Source organism: Sturnira hondurensis, unplaced genomic scaffold (assembly GCF_014824575.4).
Source record: "Sturnira hondurensis isolate 20B ecotype Veracruz unplaced genomic scaffold, ASM1482457v3 Scaffold0008640, whole genome shotgun sequence".
Classification (NCBI taxonomy): Eukaryota; Metazoa; Chordata; class Mammalia; order Chiroptera; family Phyllostomidae; genus Sturnira; species Sturnira hondurensis.
In genome coordinates this window covers 7,400,331-7,416,091 of record NW_028081271.1, presented here as the reverse complement: position 1 = coordinate 7,416,091, position 15,761 = coordinate 7,400,331, and positions in this window count along the sequence as shown.

Below are 15,761 nucleotides of genomic sequence, written 5' to 3'. Positions count from 1 at the left end.
TCATAACTTTTTAAAAATAGTAAAATATTGTATCATTGAATGGGTTGAAATGGTCTGATTTACTACATATTGTTGGACATTATGATCATCTTCAATTCTTACTATTATAAACAATATTAATGAATATTCTTAAGGTAAAATAATTACACATATGCATATTTACTTCCAAAGGATATATTTTTGCAAGTGAAATACTCATTTCAAAGACTTTTCGTAACTACAGAATTTGAAGGCCATTTAAAAACATTGTACCTATGCAAACAACACTTATACATTGAACTGCATTCAGACAGCATATATTTTCATTAAGAATTAGTAAAGTACAGTTAAAAGCCAGTATTATTTAAATCCTTTATATTAATTCAATATGTTACATACAATACATTTTGGCATGATCTTCAAACAAATCTCTCGGGAAATGTAGAGTTCTTTCATTTAATAGTGACCCACTTTGCTGTTTCTTTAAAAATAAAAACCCCTGTGTTGTGATATACTTAATAGTCTATGCCACTCACCCATTTCAAATACAGTTCAGTTGCCCTCAGTGTGTTCACAGGGTTGCGCCACCCTCACCACAATCGGTTTTAGAGAAAAGGCGCTCCCCGACGGAAACGTCACCCTTTAGCTTCCACCCTCACGGTCCTAAACAGCCGCCCATCTGCCTGACTTTACAGATTTCATCTGATATAAATGGAAGAACACAACACGTGGCCCTCTGCGACTGACCCCCCTGATTTAGCATCATGGTTTTTTACGGTTCCTTTATGTTGTAACACAGACCAGCAGTTTGTCTTGTTTATCCCTGAGTAACATTCTACAGTGTGGATGCACGTCATAGATTCGTCTGCTCGTCAGATGAACGTTTGGGCTGTTTCCATTCTGAACACTATGAATAATGCTTCTGTGAACATTTGTGTACAAATGTTAGTGCGGACATCGTTTTCATTTCTCTCGGGTGTACACGTAGGGGTGAAATTGCTTGACCATAGGATAACACTGTGCTTAACCACGTGAGGAACCGCGAGACTTTGTTTTCCAAAGAAGTTGTCCCATTTTACATTCCCACATATACCAGCAGTATATGAAGTTGCAGTTTTTGTAAATTCTTGTCAATACAGAGCATTACTTGTCTTTTTTTAATTATAACAAGCCTGGTAGGAGTGAAGTGGTATCTCATTGAGGTTTTTATTTACATTTCCTGATAGCTAATGAAGCTTCTTCTTTTTTTTTAAATTAGCTCTTAAAAAGAAGTCTGGAAATATCACAAATGAAATCTTCATTTCACAAAGTTTTATGTTTATAATTAAATTGATTTTCCTGACTTGTTTTGATAGAATAGCCCAACTTTATCTATAGACTTATAGTTGTGGTTTTAAAATAAGTATCAGGTTTTTAATAAATTATGACATAACTAAGCAGTACCCTACTTTCTTAAAAATATAGAAATCAATTGTTATCTGTTGCTTGTTTCCACGAATTTATCACCTATGTTTTTATCAAGGGTCATAGCTTTAGTGATTTTGTAGTAATAAAAAAGGACTAGATATTCCTCCATTTAGAATGATGTATTCTCTGATAGGGAAATTAATGAAATACGTCTTTGAAAAGCAGATGTGAGCAGATCAAGAATTTAGATTTGTCATAGATTTTTTACTTTGTGTGTTTTAAATTTTTTGTTGTTGTTGAAAACATGGGTTTTACTGTTAGTATTTGCCTCAGCTCCAAGGAGGACATTCTGTACGAAGTAATGATGTAATGTTAACTAAATCCAGTGAAGTAATTAAATATTGAAAGTTAAATCTGGCTGCAGAGAAAATAACTCTCTGAAATACTTTGAAAACCGTATGTGAGTAAATGTGTACCTTTATTTTATGATATAAAAATGGCATTCAACCCTGGAGGTAGCCAACTTTAGTACACTAGAGACTTTGAGGAAAGGCTGAGGGGCTGAGTGCTGACTTTACTTTCAGCACAAAAATCCACAGGCATATATTGGAGGATTCAGATGGATTTGCAGAAAATCATGTTCTCAAATGGATAAAGGTGTGCAAACTCTTGAATAAAAAAAAAAATCAGAGAGCAGCATCTGTAGTGTAAGCTAGATTGGATAGTTCCTCAGCAAACTCAGAGATGGTTTCTCAGAGACATCTGAAAGAATCAATCTTTATATTGATATACATTCTAAGAAAGGACTTGGGTTCGCTATGCGCCAAGGACAAAATGGCGATTTGGATCTAATCTCATGACTTCTCGAGAATGGACTACACGGAACTGTTCGTGATAAATCAGAGAAAAGAAAGGTCATGCTAAAATGGCTCTGGGATTATTTTCCTTAGCTTTGACCTTTGCTGCCTTAACTTGACTACTATCTGGCAGTGTGACCTTGAGAAAATTGCTGCAAGCAAGATAGACGCAACTACGTGCCAGGATTATTGCCTGGATTAAATGGGCTATTGCAAGGGCAAGCGATTACCCAAGTGCACGCCTCTCATTGTCTCTATCATTTAACGGGCATTCAAAAATGGTGATAAATTAAGGTTCTAATCTGGGCCAAGCACTTTTTTTAAATATTGACTCCTGTAATCTTCACATCAACCCTAAGGGAAAGATGTAGTATTGTTCTTCCACGGATGAGGCCCAGAAACTCCAGGACAAAGTTCAATGACTTACACAGCAACTAAATCTTAAATCCAGAATATGAACCCAGGCAGAAATGTTAAGCATAATAGTTTTACTACTTTGGATATAACTTTAGAGTCCTAACACAAAATCTAGTATATTTTAATGGGTAAGTTATTTTATACCAAAAATGAAAGTCAGCTTCTTAAAAACTATCTGTGAATGATAATAAATCTCAAAAAGAGGAATTTAGAAAAGAGGCTTATTTCATGGGTTGCACAGTCATCCTTACGACGGTGACTTCATGAAGTGACATCACTTGTTTTCCAACTGAGTACTTCATATCTATTCCCATAGGTCACATAACATGATTAGTGCAGCGTTGGAGTCAATTAAATTACCTTGGACTTGACTCAGGGATTCTGAAGGCAGGTAATTTCATGACTCCAGCAAGCACCTCATCTCAGAGCCAACACACTGCTCTGTTCTAATTATACGTGTCTGCTCTGACTCAGTCACAAGATCTTTCAACTTCTCCATTTGCTAATCACCATGATGCTGCAGGTCAGGCTCCCACACTGAAAGTTAAGCCCTCAAAGCTGAAATTCTAGACTCACCTCTAAAGGGTGTCCCCTGGTAAAAGAATAGATTACCATTTGAAAGCAAGCATTGACACTCGGCATCTGAGTTAGGGCTCTGATTTTTCAATCCTCTTTACCTGAATAGCAAGCCCTTCCTTTCTCAGACAGGTGATAGGTTCTGCTAAGGCCCTGGAAAATGCCCTGTCCAATACAGCGGTCATGAAGACCTTGTGCCTGGCAAGCACTCAGACACGGCTACTTGTAATTACAATGTGCTCTAAGGGTAAAATACACATCGGGTATAGAAAACTTAGTGCCAAAAATAAGAGAATGTCAAATATCTCATTTTTTATAATGAGTACATTCTAAACAAAATTTTTAATACCTTTGATGAAATAAAATATATTACTAAAATAAACTGCTCATGTTCCTCTTTATTATGTGAACACTAGAAAATTATAAATTATGTAGTGAGTTGCACTGTATTTTTAATTGGCCAGTTCTGCTGTAAAAAAAACAATAGGGAGATTCTGATATTATCTGAATATTTATTATGCATTATTATCTTAAAAGCTCAAGTTGAGGGTAAACATGGATCTACTGTTCTAAAAAGTCAGGAGATAGAGGAACATTTAGCATCCTGTAAATGATTTGCATCCCTACATATGTCCTCATTATGTTTTATTTCACTGTATTTAGGTACATTTTTGTTTCTCTCTGAATATGTCAATAGGCATGAGTTCTAGCATCAAATTATGGACAGAAGTATGGTTGTGACTAAAAGCGGGTATGAGGTAGAGTGGGCTGGTCCAGCACGTTAGCAGCAGAAAGGGACCCCGTGACATGGTGGGCGGCTACGACATGGTTGGTGGACCATTGCCACTGAATCACTGTGGGAATGTGGACAGAGTCCCGGACAGTTGGATCATGGGTGTTCAGACTCCAGGACGGTGTGAAAGCCTCCTGGACGCCCATGGGAATGCTGGAATTCCTGAGCTGCTGTTTAGTTAGCGCTGCCTGTAGTGAGCTATTCAGTAGGTCTGCAACAGCCTGAATGCGTTACCACAGCCACAGAACTATTTCTATGAACTCCCGGTGAGCAATTTACGCGGTGATTCTGGCTGGATTTTATCAAAGCCCCAATCAAAGTGGAAATCATCACTGTCGTTTTACAAACCAAGTGTTCTAGAGTTTGAGAAACTGACATTATTTTACCTGCATTTATATGAATTTCTTGAGTTTGACTGCTCATTCTAAAGAAGAGGATTACTATTGTAACATCTCTTAGCAAAATAGCTTGGCAGACAAAGTTACTGAAGCTGAGTGTTATTTTAGCAGGGCCATTGCATTTCTTTTGATATCACATTGAGCTCAAAAGATACCACTGCCCTTTCAGGAATTCTTTTTTCAACAGTTTTCTTTAACGTATAAATAATGCTAATGATTTCTCAAAGCTCCCGCAGTGAAAACTATTCGATATCTGTTTTACTCTTAAAACCAAATTTTTGGTAATGTAGGTAACAAACCCTAACCAGTACATTTATAATGGAATTATCAGGAAGGCTTTAATGAAGAACATAATTAAGAATAAGTGGTGGGGTTTTTTTCTGTAAGAATTGCTATGATGCCTATTTTAATTTTAGTAAACCTCACAGTACCATTCTTAAAAAATAAGACAAGCATTTTTCAGGTATCACATGTACCATTTTCCTTATATATTACTAGAATCCCCTATCATACACATTCTAGTTATGAAAACAATTCAAATTTAAAGTATTTTGTACTGTTGGAGCAAAGCCACCGAAGGTCTTTTCAATTCACTGGGCACAGTATCCCAGGTTAGTATCTGATCAAGCAAGAATGGGTTTCTATCAATGAGACACCCTTTCCAGGAAACATCCACAACTTACACTGAACTAGGAAAAGACTGAAACTGCTGTGACATAGCATAAAACTGTTCCCTTCAGTTGTCTGGGAAGTATATTTTGTTGATAATAGGCAATTGTGTAGTCCTCCTGGGAAAAAAGCTGAGTTAGTGAAAATCTGACAAATGCAGATCTCAGCGAGAGTTTGAGCCAATACTTCTCTATGACTCCTATATTCTTTACTGTGTAGAAACATTTTACGATACTTGAAGTGCACTTTCACAGTAAAAAAAATCCAAAACCAAAATCACAAAGAGAATATAAAAAATTATTTTATCTCGGGGTAATGAAAACTGTGAACAAGAATGAACATAGTAATGAATACTGTAATATGACCTATTAAACATATAACTATAATTTTAATAGATGAAATATTATGCCTATTATTTGACACTGGTTTTTGACTAATTTGCTACATGCAAAGTGCCTGACAGGTACTGGCAACTGCACAGTAAATAAGATTTATGAACAGAGTCACTGCTCCCATAGAGTTTACATTCCAGTGCAAGAGGAATTGCAGTGAGTTTCTCAGTGTACAGGCACGGATGTCGCCACAGAGACACATGGGAATCATGAGGTCATTCCAAATCTAATATGTACCTTTAAGGCATGAAACTCCAGTTAAGAATCTCAGTAACAATAAATTAGTTAGGGAGAAAGGGGTCTTTCAGGTGTAACAAGGAAAAAAAGTGTTGAGTATCATTGAAATACAGCATAAAAATTGATATGATTGAATACTTATGAAAAACTATGCAAGAGTCACCCAGATTAGCTTCAAGCACCAAAGAATGTTACTCAGAAGAAATATCTAAGATGATTATGAAAGATAAAGATAAGTGGGATTAGTTGGTTGCAAGTGGGTATGAGAAGAGATGGAGAAGCATCTAGAGTATTCCACACAAAGCTAACAGTAACTATAAAGAGTTGAATGTGAAAAATAGCATGTTATAGGAATTGAGAATAATTCCGAATAGTAGGACTGCTGAGATCAAAGGCAGTTTGGTGGGAGAGGAATGAAATTATAAAGTAAAAAGGAGATAGCAACATGAAGGGATTATAAATCACCTTAACTGGATTTTACTTTGGAGCCGTGGGGAATCGTTGATTGGAATTAAGCAAGAGATTGACATGATCAGATTTGAATTTTACAAGAATCCCTTGGACCGGGTTGTGGAAAATGGATGGGATCAGGGCCAAGTTAGAAGCAGGAAGGTGAATTACAATGAAGCTACAGGAAATGAGGACAGCATGATGGGGCAGTGATGCCAAAGGGGAGGAGGGGCCAGGGGCGATTTAGCTAGGGATGAAATAAGCATGGCTTCGTGGTTGCTGGAATGGTTGCTGGAATGGGGCCTGCAATGAAAAGAGCAAAGGATGGGCCTTGGAGATCTGATCTGAGCCACTGGGTGGCTGGGCTGGCACTCGCTGAAAGAGAGAAGACTTATGGAGAGGCAAGTGCAGAGGGGAAGGCCGAGTATGATGTATTAGGGTTGGACATGCTGAGCTTGAGATAACCAAGAGCCTACTCATGGAGTGACTGACCTAGCAGATGAGTCTGAGCTTAGAGGAAAAGGGATTGGTCTAAGAATATGGATGTGTGACCGTGGACATGAACAATGGTATAGGGACTGACTGTGGGAACAGGGGGTAGGCTGAGTGGAGGGGGGCAAAAGGAAAAAATTGGGTCAACTGTAATAGCATAAACAATAGAATGTTTTAAAGAAAGGAAAGGGGTAGTTGGAAATACAGCTTGGGATGTTGAAGTTAATTACCAACATAGTAATCAAAGCCAACGGAGTGGATAATTATACAGGCAGAATATAAAGAATGGGAAAAGAATACAGTTTAGGCTAGGACCCCCAAAGACATCAGTTTAGAAATGGCAGGAGATTACAGCAAGTAAATATGGAGTAAACAAAAAAAAATCACCCCCTAAAAATAACACAAAACAGTAAAAGTGTAGTTAAGATAAATCAAGGCAGAATATTATTATGCTCACTTGATAACTCTTGTGGATAAAATCATAAATTCCTATAAATTTGTTATACAAATTAGCTTATGTATTGGGCAGTTGAAACTTGACATACAAAGGCCTCTCATTCCTTAACTAGGGTTAACTCTTTTACAATATAAAGACTATCCTTGACCTAATAAAATCAAGAGCAATTTATGAAACATTTACTAGTTTTTACATATGTGGCCAAGTGGATATACACAAACAGGGGAGAAGTAGCTAACTGGGTTCCAGTCATTCAAATATCCAGCATGCAATTTCCATGAAGGAAAAATGATGAGTCACGAGCAGCAAAGAAGCCGAGTCATGAAAAAGCAAATTAACTTGGCATATGGGTGACTGTGAATTTAAGCCGCAGAGTATGAAATCTCTGTTTGCATAAATATAGCAGTGCTTTTGCTTGGTATTTCTGTGTCAAAAAAAGCGTTAGGCAGATTTTATTCACATGTTAGAGGATGTGTTTGGAATCATTTGACTTAAAATATAAACTTTGTGGCAGAGAGCAAGTTCAGGTGGGGAAGGGACCTTTGAGGTGCGCTGGCAGTCAGCCCTGGTGTAGAGGTGGTTCCAGGGTGGCGGAGTGAGCTACATCTCACCCACAGAGCTCCAGGTGGAGAAACAAGGACTTGTCAATTTATTTATTAATGGTTAGTGATTTGCCTGACAAATGCAGAGCTGAACAGTGAGGGCTGATAATTGAAAGTTATTATGGCTGAAGATGTTATGCTCTGTGAATAATGCAATGAAAATAAGATACGTACCACCCTTCAAAAAATGATCAAGATGGATGTCATCAATGATTTATTTTTGGCATGCCGCCCATGGCTGCCCCCTGAACAGAACCGGGGAAAAGTTTTTCTCTTTCCCACTGAAGATTATGGGCTGAAGATTGTTGACTGAAAATTTTTGGCATCCAAAGTCATCAACTTTCTATTCAGATCTCTGGGTTTCTTCTCAGGGAGTCTTGTCACTGACCGTTCTATGCAGCAGTGCGTTTGGTCACTCGCTGTTCCCTTTCTATTCTGAAAACCCACCCGAAGAATCTAAATGTTAGTTTTCTTTGTAATGTGAGACCCGAACCAAACCTTTTATAATTCTATCCTTTCTCTTTCTTTACTTCTTGCCTATCTTTTCCTCCTTCTGAGAAGCCATTGATTTTTCCCATCATAAGTTTAAAGTAAACTTGAAAACAGCGACTTAAATAACATCGTATTACCCAGTATGTGCTTGTCTAAGAAAGTTTTCCAAATTAATACAATAAATATTCTTTTGATGGTGCAGATCTTTTATACCAGAACATAAAATTGGACAGTTAAATAGCTTTGCTAACCTATTGGGAAATCTGTACTTCAACACACGGTTATATTTAAATTTGGTTTCTGGTTAACCTAAACCACGATCAGTACACTGTCCAAACTTTGAGTTGTTGTTTTCTTATTCTGTAACACTTAAGTTTGACTCAGCCAGCTTTGGTGCTTTTCAAAATTGTTTTGAATATTCTAAGAGCTTTAATTCTCCATGGATTTTAGAATTGATTTATCAATTTCTTTAGAAAATAAAGCCTTCTTGATATTTGATCTGCATTGAACTGAACCTATAGATCAATTTGTGTCTGCAAAGGTAAATTTGAAACTTATCTAAGCACATTGAGATCTTTAAGAATTATTCTTAAATTTTAGGGTTAAGATGGGCCTCAGAATTATGTAGGCACTAAAATACAGAAAATTAGAACTATTGGAAGCATCTAAGACATCATAAAACCTGGAGTTTTCACAAGGAAATTGAAGTTCAAGGAGTCAAAAAAATTGAATTAAAACGACATATTGTAATTTCTATCATGATTTTGCATATCATGAGGAGAATGGACCCAGATAAAATTTTGGCTTTCAGTCTTTATCAGGTTCATGAATATGTTCCCATGCACTGAATTCCAGATCAGCAGCACGCTTCCGGGTGTGGATGTCACTGTCTGTCCAGAACCCACGGGGAGGTCTGTCCCTTTAAACACCAGCTCCTGGATATACTGTGTGGTTTAGAATGAGAGTCCGATTCTCCCGAACACCAACTCCAGTCAGAATTTAGTCTTCGGGAATTAAAGGAATACATCCATGGGCGACCTTGGATATTCAATCGTTTGTGTTAGAAAATAGCATTACTAGTGTCGAGTTTTACATAGCTTTTAGACAGAAACCAGTTTTATTAATGCTCTTCGTCTGACTTAACTCTTATTTTGATTGTTTTTGATCATTTATTTTTTTAGGAAAGAAATATCTAGCACAGTTTTCTTTAAGATGGGGGCTAAAAACTCATAGGAATCCTAGTAGTTGAGATGCAGTTTGAATTGACCTGAAGGGGGAGCCACAGCTGTCTGGAGTGATGCGAATTATATCTAACACACGTGATACACTGGGTTGGACAGAAGGGCGATGCTCATTGTAGTTTCTCTGTGAATCCTTTATCAGCCACAAGCAAGTCTTTGAATCTGACCGTAGTTGGCCACCTGTGATTCATGGCTCCACAGACAATAGAGGGTGTAATTTTCTGGTCTTTATTACCCAGATCAATAAGCAAATTGTATAGGAGGCCAGGCATGAACTAACGGAACTGATTTGCCAGAACCTGTTTGCTCCCTTCCTTCTCGTAGTTCACAAAGGATCCTGGGATTTGAAAATAAATAAATAAAAACAAATCAGCCCCCCCCCCCCCCCACCGCCACCGGTTGTTTCTTATTTTAGGTGAGGCATTTTGAGCACAACTTGAGTTGTGGGAAAGAAACATGTATAATAAGAAGCTGTTATTTTCCTAAGGTCAAAACCAGTAACTAAATGAAAGCAATACCGAACATGCATAAGACAAGATAGGAAGCGTGACAGTGCCGCGGGCTGGGTGCTGAGGACGGGGAGGGGCTGGGGGAAGAAGGCATTGTATTCAAATATGGCGTAAGCTAGAGGCTGAATTATTGTGCTTAAATCCTCTTCTTAAGACCAAGTCACCATATGTGACTTTATTCTACTGTTTTGCTTGGTAAATTGTGTAGCAAAATGCTTTGCACATAAATCATATTTTGCTAACCTCAGCTCCGAGTGGGTACATGTAACTTATTTGAAGTCCAGCCTTAACTATGTGTTCTGCTGTGGACCGCTCTGCCTGGTTCTAGGAATTGTAACTCTACCCGCTGTGGCTAAGGATGAGTCAGTGACCTCTGGAATTGGAGCCGCAGGAGACAAAGCTTGTCTCGGGTAGCAAAGGCTGCCTCAGTTTCCTTCCTGCCTCTAAAACTAGGTCGGAAGTCCTAGACAGGTAAGACCCCTCAGAGGAAGGGCAGTGTAGGCCAGACATGATCACTTGGGATGCTGTCATGGAAGGACTCAGGGGGCTGCAACAAAGAGCAATGGACTCTCTCACCGCCCCCCTCCCTCTCCGCTTTGTCAAAGCCCAAGTCCCTGAGTTCTCTGGGAGAAGCGCTTCCTGGCTCTAATCCACTATCTGCTGTTTGATCCTTGCCCCCCTGTATTCCTGTGTATTACAACCCAATAAAAGCCCTTGGAGGAAGGGGCTTGAGGCCTTTTTCCTCTGAGAAACTGGCCACCTCTCCTCCCCAAGCAGATCACGTCTCAGTCATGCTTACTTTCATCTGTAGCACACGAGGGGACTTGCAAGGAAAGGCGTCCCCACATTTTTCTTCAACAGGATGAATTCTTTACTTTTCTTACAGTCTAGTTCTTAATGCCTTAATTTGAAATTGGAATTACCAGTTACCTAACATGTTTTCATAAACAATTCCTAAGGGAATAAGAATTATTCTTAATTCAGGGTGTATTCAATACACCAATTCTCAGATCAAATGAGAAAATATTTTAAACGTGGATTATGTTTCTTTCGAACGACTTATTGATATTTCATGGCTATAGATTTTAAAGCAATTATTAACATCATTTATTTTAATCACAATGTTTTGTGTAACATTATCTGTACAACAAAATGCGATTCTGTTCACACGCTCGTCTAAGGGGATCGGGAGCGCAGTCCCAGTGTCATTTAATAAGGGGACAGTACAGAGAAAGCTGCTGTGTGACACATACTTTCTAAAGGGAAAATCAAGTTGTCCAAGCCGAAAAGTTTAGAGCAAATTTGCACCTCATGTTTTCTTATTTAACTCAACGAGACCAGTGAGGAGCACAGATAGACACAATGCCTTGTAAATAGGGCAATATGCAGCATATCTGCATTTCAAATGAGACCAAAAAAATGTTTCCCGTGACCTAGCCTGTGCATGTTCTCCCTTTGTTGAATAAACAAAGGTCTAGGGAGGTAAAATGCTGAATTCCCGGTCACAAGGCTGCTCTAGAATATGTGTCTCCCAATTCTGTTCCCTCCCTTCAGTGGGAGAACAGAGCCTAAGAGCAGACAGAGAAGTATTTGAACGTGAGCTGTGAGACCTTAGACTCAGGTTGCCTGCCTTCTCTGGGCCATAATTCCCTCCTCAGTGATGATGAGTGGAAATAGTGCGTTCTATAGTTTAAGTTTAATGTGACCATTAGACATGCACACGAGATGCCTAATCCAGGGCCGGATGCACCTCACGCCCCTCTGAAGTGGCAGCTGTGACAGATAGGTTTGATGGGAACTGGATTAGAGGAAAAGAAAGTCCTACCTGTTGGCTTGGCTTTTTTCTTCGCTGCTTAATTTTAAACCATTAATTAAGGTCAGCTGTTTTCCAGACTCATTTGACAGATAAGCAGACTAAATAATCAGTTACCATTCGCCTTCTAATCTCTATCTCCATGATGTTGATTTAGCCTGAATAATTTTTGTCAGAGAATAGAGAACAAAACACAAGACTGAGTTAGGAAAAACAGGCAACAGGAGGCAAATTTTGGATTGGGTGATCAAAAACCATCGTTAATTAGCGGAAAAATGAGGCAATATTCATACTCTCAAAACTCGCTCACACTGTATTATTTTTCTCTCAGGTAAATTTGTGATTTTATATGAAGTGCCTTGAATAGCAACTCTGTATGGAGGCAATTTTTCAATTCAATAGGAAAATGTATTGTCCATCATTTGATGGCCAATGTAATAATATGTAGTTAATATGAAACATGAGTCATTCTACCTTGTGTTGGCATGGCTGGAACAAGGATCTAGTGTGAAGAAAAGAGAAAATGGAAAAGAAAGTCTTGGCCATACAGATATGCTAAACTTCAAAGTTCCACCTAGGAGAGCTTTAAAAATAGAAGTAGCCATGGAGATATCATAAGAAACAACTCTTACGGTTGTTTCCACTTATGAATAGTGGTTTAAACGATCCATCAAAAATTTACTAATCAAATTCTGTATGAATTTTGTCAAAATTGGTATTGCTAGCTTTAGAGGCCACTGTGTATCTCCTTAGTTTAAATGTTATCAGTATGTTGTAAGGTGGGAAACTTGCAATAATTTTTTGTTCCTATTAAATTTCCCAGTTTCACTTAAAACGATACCACTTTTCTTCCAGTTCTTATCATGTATTACATTTATGCTAATAAAATTGATAGCAATAAAGGTATTGAAAATGATAGCAAAAGTTGATTTTTCTATCAGGTAATATTCCAAAACTGTCAGGCCCTTTCCCTGTCAAACATTATGTATGTTTTGTCTATTGGGTATCTATTTATTTATAGGTTGAATTCATTTTTAAAATATGTTTAAATTCTAATATGCTTTCATTAATAAATCTAAATTGGCATGTCCCCAAATTTTCCAACATCCCTAAGAGTGACAATACATTATGATTGTCCAGTTACCAGGCTTTTAAAAGTAAAAGTATGACTCATTCAAATATTAAATTAATGTACATCAAAAATATGCTAGTTTGCTCATTCTTGAGTTAGTCAACTAGTAAAATATAGAGTGTTTCCAAGAGCATGTGAAACACATTATAAAGTTGAGTCTCTTGGCATGAGGTTGCGAGGTTAGTGCAAATCTGGTTACAGGACAGTGAGACCATAAGCTTTGGAAATATCTTCTCTACCAAGGTAACATGTTACTTCACAGAATCCAGACTCTTAATTAAATAAAATTAGCAAAATCCAAACAGGTGCACTCATGTAGAAAATTAAATAATCCTTGTTTGAAACTGGATGCTATCCATCTTTTCACCTTTTTCCTAGTTTTAAATAATTTTCCCTAATGTAGTTTGCATAAATCCTTTTATAATTCTATTATATTTTCTCCCATTGTGTATTACTTTGCTATAGCTCCCCTAACAAAGTTATACAAACTCAGAATATACAAATGTACTATCTTACACTTTTATAGGTGAAAAGTATGGTTTGGGCCTCACCAAACTAAAATTAAAATGTCCCCAAGCTTCCTTGGTTTCTGGAACAATCACATCTGGTGTCTCAGCAGAACTGAATTCATGGTGGTTGGAGGACTAAGGCCTCCATTTCCCTATTGGTCGTCATGCCAACTTCTAGGAGCTTTTCCAGTCCTTGGCTCAAGGACCCCTGTCTTCATCTTCAAGGCCAGAAACAAGAGGATCAAGTCCTTCTCATGTTGCTTCCTTTTGATCCACTTTTCTACCTTCCTGCCTTCCCCACCCAGTACTCATGTGGTTAGATGGAGCCCACCAAGGTCATCTGGGGTGGTCTCCCTGGCTCGAGGGCTGCACCCTGAATCCCGTCTGCAAAGTCCTTTGATATTTCTATTTGTATATGAGCATGACTGGAATTGTTTTCTGCACTTAATTTTTATATATTTCATCGAGAGATAGAACATTGATTTGTATGCATTGATCTAGTAACTCAAGACCTCCCAAACTCATTTTAGTTCTAGTAGATTTTTTTTTTTTTGCACATTCTTTGGGACTCTCTACAGAGGGGATCATTTGCTATTTAAATAAGGACAGTTTTACTTCTTTATTTCAAATGTGGATGCATTTAATCAATCAGTTGATTGATTAATTGCTTTATTTATTTATATGTTGCCTTTTTGAACTTGCTAGAAAAGCCAATTTAATTGTGAATCGATATAGTGAACTTAATATCCTTGCTTGCTACTGATCTTAGCAGAAAATTTTTAGTCTTGCAACATTAAATATGATGCTGTCTGTATCATTTTCATTTATTCCCTTTGTCAGTTTGAGGCAGTTGCCTTCTATTTCTAGTTTTTGATAGTTTTTAAAATCATGAATAACTCTTATGTTTTGTCAATTTTTTTCCTGCATCAATTGAGAGGATCATGTGGGTTTTTCATCCTTTATGACTTTAATATGATTGATATATTACATGAAATTAGTGTTTGAATGTCAGACTCACCTTGCGTTTCTGGGATGAATCCCACCTAGTCATGGTGTGCAATCCTTTTTATTTTGTGGGGTTGACCTTATTAATATTTTGTTAGGAATTTTTACAGTGTATAATAGTGGATTTTGGCCTGTAGTTTTATTCTCTTGTGAGGTCTTAGGCTTTGCTATCAGGGCAATAGTAGTTCATAGAATGGAAATGGTTCTTCCCTCTGCTATATTCTGAAACATAATACTAAGTGGTGAACTGGTGTTATTTTCTCTGTAGATATTTGACAGAATTCATCACTGAGGCCACTGGGCCTACAGTTTTTCCTTGTGGGATAATTTCTAATTCCTAATTCAAGTTCCGTATTTCTCAAAATTGTATTCAGATTTTCTATTTCTTCTTGGCCTGGTTTTGTGTCTTTTTAGGTATTGGTTCATTTCCTCCAGGTTTCTCATTTGTTTCAATAAAGGTGTTCACAATAGTCTATTCTATTTCCTTTGGTTTCAGAAAAGCTTCCATCTCTGCCATTGTGTTTGTGTGCGGGCAAAGAAAACACGCTCCGAGCTGAGGTCATTGTCAAGTCTCCTCTGGTGTTCACTGTTTCTAATGCCTTTCACGTGCTTCACATTAAGCTTCTTCAACCTTAGGATCAGCAGGAATTGTCGGGCTGGTTTGAATCCTCTCCAGGGTCCACTGTGCAGCAAGAGCCTCCCACGTTGCTGGTGACAGAGAGGCGGAAGCAAGCTAGAGTCCATGGTCCCAACCCAGCTTCAGCTGGTTTTTGTATGCTCTGTGCACTATAAACTGTTTTTACATTTTTTAAGTGATGCAGAGGAAGAGGGAAGGAAGAGGGTGGGGGAGGAGGAGGAGGAGAACAGGAGGAGAAAGAGAAACAGACTCTGTATGTGGCCAAGGAAACACAAAATATTTACTGTCTAACCTCTCCAGACAAAGATTGTCTATCCCCAAAGTAGAGACGTTGGCCCTCCCAAATCTGTCCACAGCGTGGTTGGCTGTGGGTGTCACCCCATGCCCCAAATCTAGGGGACCCCCTTTAATCACAGCAGAAAATCTGCCGGTCCTCACAACTGCCTCCCTCCCCGGAAGAAATGGAGGTGGTCCCAGGCCAGAATGACATCAGTTCCCACCATTCTTAGCAAGAGTTCAGCAATTTTTAATGCACTGATGTCTGTCGAATATTTCTAAGACTTTGGTCCATTTCCAGAGAACAGCAAAAGATGTTTTGGGGTCAATGTTGTTAGCTTTCTAGTTGCTTCTTTTGGAGAAGATGTCCTGATATCACTTAATCAGCATCAAAAAAGCCTAAATCCCTTGATCGTTTTTT